Genomic DNA, 5,921 nt, shown 5'->3' on the forward strand with positions numbered 1-5,921 from the left:
CCACCACCCTTAACAGCCTCTATGGTGACAACCTCTTCGACGCGCTGGTGGCCCTGCGACTGCCCGCCATCATGCCAGAGAATGTCCACCTTGCGCTCGCTGCACAGCGCCTGGTGCAGCAAGACACCATCGACATAATCACCCACGTCTATGCACAAATCATCCACAAGGGCCACTATGTGCAAGAGGAGGATGATAGGACGATGGCCTTCTTGGACCGCATGGCAACCTTGGACAACATTGTTCAGAAGCACATTGAGCTCACCGCCAACGCCGCTGCTCCTCACACATCGATTGGTGACCCGGCGCACTAGGGCATGAGGATGTCGTTGATGGATCAGTATGTATTTTTATCATTCTGTCAAATCCATGTAGTAGTATATTGTACTACTAGTAATTATCTTACCTTTTGCATCAACTTCATAATTTTCGTACGTACTCCATGCATGAACCGCGCCAGAACCAAACTTCTCATTACTCTAGGAAAAATCATTATTTCTATCTATCGGTCATGCCATGGAGCAAAACCAGATTTTACAAGTTACAAGTTCAAAAGGAAAAGCCTGTCGTGTTTGCGTCGCACCCGACACGGTTGGTCTGGCATGCCGCTCAAGGAGGAATGTGTGTTGTGTTGCATTTTCACTTACAAGTGGGACCGCAGTTGAACAAACGGACTATCGGCAAACCCCCACCCCGCTCACCACGCGATGGCTGAGAAAACAGGAGGGAGAAGAGATGGTTGTAGCATGGACTCCAAGAAAATTGGTGTTAGATGGGAATCATGTGGGTGGCGTGTGTCGTACTACTAGACGTGAATGCTAGTTATGGCCCATGCCACCCCACTATATCGAGGTGCTGGTTATGTAGAGCAAACACGTTATCTCTCCAGGAGTACGGTACACCACTAGTACTACTCACATTGTCGCGAAATTCCCGGAGTCCGTGCTCAGCCCTCCTCTCTCTCTTCTCAGCCAGCCAGCAGACGCATGGAGCCCATTGTCTGTTTGCTCACATGAGGTCCCACATGTCAGTGAAAATGCAAGATGACCCACTAAACCTTCACATCTTTCACCTGGATGTGCTGGTGATGAAAAACAAATCCAATAAAGATCTTTGGTGGCCACTTTTGGAGTTACTCAAGAGTAAGATTCTATTTATAGTTTAACCCAAGATGCATATCACTTGGCTTCAACTAGCACTCCATTTTCTTGCATGACATGACCTGGATGCTGGATGTCCCACGTGTCGGCAAAAGGAGGAAGAACTCAACCAAATCTTCTCCACATTTAGACCGGAGAAGTAGGAAACACGGCAAGCCGTGTGCCTACATCATACTACATACACGCCCACCCCACGCAGTCACGCTATCACCATATTTCTCGACCTCCGTGCGACACCTAGCTCTAGTTGATCTAACTAGAACTAACTATTGTGCAAGCATACTCCCATATTAGGTTGGCTCTATGTGATGTGGCAACTTCATATAACCTGATGCTGGCTATACTACTATGGTACTCACACTCCAAGAAGTGACTCGAAAACCATTCATAAATTGAGTTATGACATGCATTTGCAAATGTACCATTCATTACATACAACAAGTCATCAACACACAATGACAACGAGGATACATGTTGGATTATAGATTATTTCCAACAAAACATTCTAGTAAATACTTAAGTTTTCATCACACAACAAATAAGCAGCAATGAAATGAACATCAGCCCAACCAATCCTCGGCATTGGAAACACTTGCTTTCAACCATAGGTAAGCCTCTGGGAAGGGCCAACTATTGTCAATATCGAGACCAACGTAGGACTGACCATCCAGGATGAAGCGGCCTATATCAGGACCAGGGTAGGGAACCAACACAATGTCCAAGGTATAGGTACAGTTGCTTCTCAGAAATGGTAGTAAAGTTGTGTCAACAGCAGCTGGATCGCCTTTCACCATCATTGGATAGTTTTGTCCAAGGAAGAGCGAGTTTTCTCCAAGACTATCAATACTGAACCAGGGAGAAGGTGTTAGCGCTAGCACACTAGTATCCATCCCAAATACCCCGCAACGGGTGTTGGAATAGGTCCAGAGAGTGGGACCATGGGAGACAACACCTGCTTCCTTAGTAGAAACATCATCAGTGCACTGTATACAGACAAGAAGAGGTGATCCATCAGAATATGTTGCTAGGCACCACTGAGTATATATGTCAGGACCCTACTCCTAAGTCACACTGATCTAGCATTTAACACATCATATCACTTTGCGGCCTCACGCACGGTATCCCCACGGGTGCCACCTTACCTGGCCTGGGACCGTTTGCACCTTTTGGCTCACATATATGATAGTGTCGCTAGCATCCATATGACAAAGAACCCGGGCCGACATGACTAGTCGTAAACCCAAGGTGGCGCTAACTTACAAGGATATGCATACATGACCCAGAAACGAACACGTCGATCAGCAACGTATGAACCCAAGTCGTAGCAAGCTACAAGGACTTAAAGGAACAACATGTGACATTTCCCCGAAGGGACAGACACATGAACGAAGAAGGACACATGCCGGCCAGCCTAAGTATTCCGGAGCAGTAGCAAGCTACCATGGCTGAGTGGAAGCACTAGGAGATATTTCTCGGTAAGAGAGGCTACCAAGAATAAACAACTAGGTTGTCGGATCCCACACATACCAAGCATTTCAATAACATACACACAATATGCTCGATATGTGCAAATACAACATGGCATCACAATAAAACTCTATGACTCAAAGTATTTATTCAATAGGCTCCAAGGAGCCAAGTATTACAAACATGGGTCTCATGACCCAACATTAAGAGCATACAAACAACAGAAGCATAACATGTTTGAGTACAGAAAACTACAAATGAAAAGGGCTAAGAAGCCTGACTATCTACAAGATCCTCCCAAGGGTACAAGATCGTAGCTGAGGTAACAAGCTAAACATCGAAATCCATGCAGAACTACTAGTGAGACTGAAGTCTCTCTGCAAAAACATAAATTAAGCAAACGTGAGTACAAATGCACTCATCAAGACTTACATCAGAACTAGCTACATATGCATCAGTATCAACAAAGGGGATGGTGGGGTTTAACTGCAACAAGCCAACTTTGACTCAATGGCCATCCTAAACTACGTCTGCAAGGGTGGCGCACACGAGTCTACATATTCACCATTTCAATACACCACTATGGATCTGCTCCCGTCTCCCTATGAGAAGGCCATCCATAGCACTCATGCTTATCTTGCGCATTTTAGAGTATCCACTTTCACTTGTCTATGAACTATATAAGCAACCCAATAGTCCTTTACCGTGGACGCGGCTATTAGAATAGATCATGTTAATTAACCATGCAAGGGTGTACTTCTTCACACACGCTCTCGCCACTTACCGCCATGTACACGTCGTGTATCTCGGCAACCTTCAAGTGGAAGCCTGGCGAGGGTGTCGGCCCCGACCTGACTAACCACACAAGTCTCTAGTCCAGGTTTATCACCTATTCGGGTTCCATCCACAAGGAGATCCGACCGGGGTGTCACTCATGGCCCCAAATGATGTGAGCAGGGTTCCCAAGCCCACCGAACGGGCGAAACTTGGTACACCGTGCCACTGCACCTAGTCTGTCCCAAGCCCACTTGTACCAGGTGCCACTTGGTAGACTACTAGCACTACCTACAAACACCAGAAACTAGTTGCAACTCCTGGACAGAGATCAGGTTGATTAATAAGTTGAGAGGGGTCGAGGTACCGGAAACCAATGTGTGGTAGCAACTGTCTTGGATCACAGACACAAAACTCAGTTCCTGAGGACGTTTTCAATGAGACAACCCACCATTTACTCCTACATGGACTCTCACCGCTACCTTTACTAAATTGTGTTCACAGCCTCAGCTCTCAACAGTAAGACATGTTTCACAACATTCCAATTCAACCCCGATGAATCAGACTGACTCAACTCTAAGCAGTAGCAGGCATGAAAAAAACATGAATGAGTAGGCACATCATGGCTCAAACAACTCCTACTCATGCTAGTGAGTTTCATCTATTTACTGTCGCAATGACAGGTCATGCAGAGGAAACGGGTTCAACTACCGCAACATGTAACAATTGAATCATTGTTGTCCTAATGCAGTAAAGGAGAGCAGGAGCGAGAGAGTTGGATTGTATCAAAATGAACAAGGGGGTTTTGCTTGCCCGACACTTCTAAAGATAGTATAGCTCTTCATCGGTGTCATCGAACTCATCGTCGGAACACGTCTATCAAGAGGGAACAACACCGGCAAACAAAGAAGGAACACAATCAATGCAATGCAGCAATATGATGCATGAATGTGACATGACAATATGCTGTGCTTTGAGCTAATGCAATAGATAGTCATTTTGATTGAAGTGGAATTCAAAACTACATCAAATTCCAACTCCAAAACTATTATCAAAATTTTCCTAATCATGTTTCATCCTAAACAGTGAGCTTAACTTGCCCAAACATGCACGAAAATGGTATATATGGATAGATTGGATTTTTCTGATAGTTTTTTCATATATAAATCTTTTCATTCTAAGCTATAGATTAATTTCTATGATTTTTCTAAGTTTATATAATTTTCTGGAATTTCTGAATTAAAATTTAATCCAAAAAATGATTTACTACGTCAGCCTAACGACAGCAGGTCAACAGCGCCAACCCAGGTCAAACCTGACAGCTGGGACCCACACGTCAGTCTCTCATCTCGTTAACAGGGTTGATTAGCACTGGGTTAACACTAAACCTATCTAAAAGTTGTTGTTAGCGTTAATTATGTGGTTCACATAATTAACCCAGGGGCTGGCCCCACATGTCAATGACTTAGGGGGAGTCAAATATGGTCAACCCGGGTCAAACTCGCCGGAGTTGACCCACGGCTCATTGCCGGCGAAGCCAGAGATGGTGGAGGCGTTCGGATTTCATCCCATGGTGACCAAATCGAAGGCCGAGGCCATCTACGGAACGAGGAGACTCGTCCGTGTCAAACGGTGCGAGCGGGAGGAGGTATGGTGAAGTGAGCTCGCCAGAGTCGAGCTCGTGGCGGCGGCCGGAGTTCGGGAGGGTTTGGGTTCTGCGCTACGGTGCACGGGAGGAGGAGCTGGTGAGTGTGCTCGGCTCCTTGGAGTGTTCTGAGTGCGTTGAAACGCTCGGTTTCGAGCCTGCGTGGCTGTGGCCATGACGGCGGCGTGCAGAGGCGGCGACGCGTGTGGGTGTGAGTGGCGCAATGGCTAACGGAAGGAACAGAGCGGGTGAGCAAGTGGGAGAGGAGCATGAGCTCACAGAGGGTTAGCAGAGCTTCTCAAAGGCTCGGGGAAGCTTCTGCGGTGGCGAATCAATGGCAGTGATCTCCTGTGGACGATGAGAAAGACGAAGACGAAGACGATGGCGATGGTTCAGGCGTCTTGGTGCTCCACGGCGTCGAGATGGTCCCATTGGACAAGGCAGAGGGCGAGGGGGAGCTTGATGGACGTGGTGGCAGCGAACGGCGGCGACGGGCTCACTCGATGGTGCTGCGGGAAAGAGTAGAGGAGGGGGAAAGGGGTCCAGGGAGAGTGGGGAGCAGGAGAGGAGGCTCCGCGGCATCTCCGTGGCATCGCTAGAAGGCCCGAGGGGTGAAGCAGGCAGGGAGGAGGCGTGGCGCCCTCGGGTACGCGCGCGCTGTCTTGCCTCTACCTATTGGCAGAGGTTGAAGACAACCACTTCAGCCAGTGGGCTAGGCCGCCAGCTAGCTAGGTAAGTGGGCTGCCATGTACAGTGCCCTTTCTCTCCGTTTTCTATTTATTTTCGGGTTTTCTATTTTTTCTTTGTTTCTGGTTTTAGTAAAAATACCAAATCACTTAATAAAATCCTGAAATAAATTGTAGGCACTATTTGAA

This window comes from Triticum aestivum, chromosome 5B (genome assembly GCF_018294505.1).
Source record: "Triticum aestivum cultivar Chinese Spring chromosome 5B, IWGSC CS RefSeq v2.1, whole genome shotgun sequence".
Classification (NCBI taxonomy): Eukaryota; Viridiplantae; Streptophyta; class Magnoliopsida; order Poales; family Poaceae; genus Triticum; species Triticum aestivum.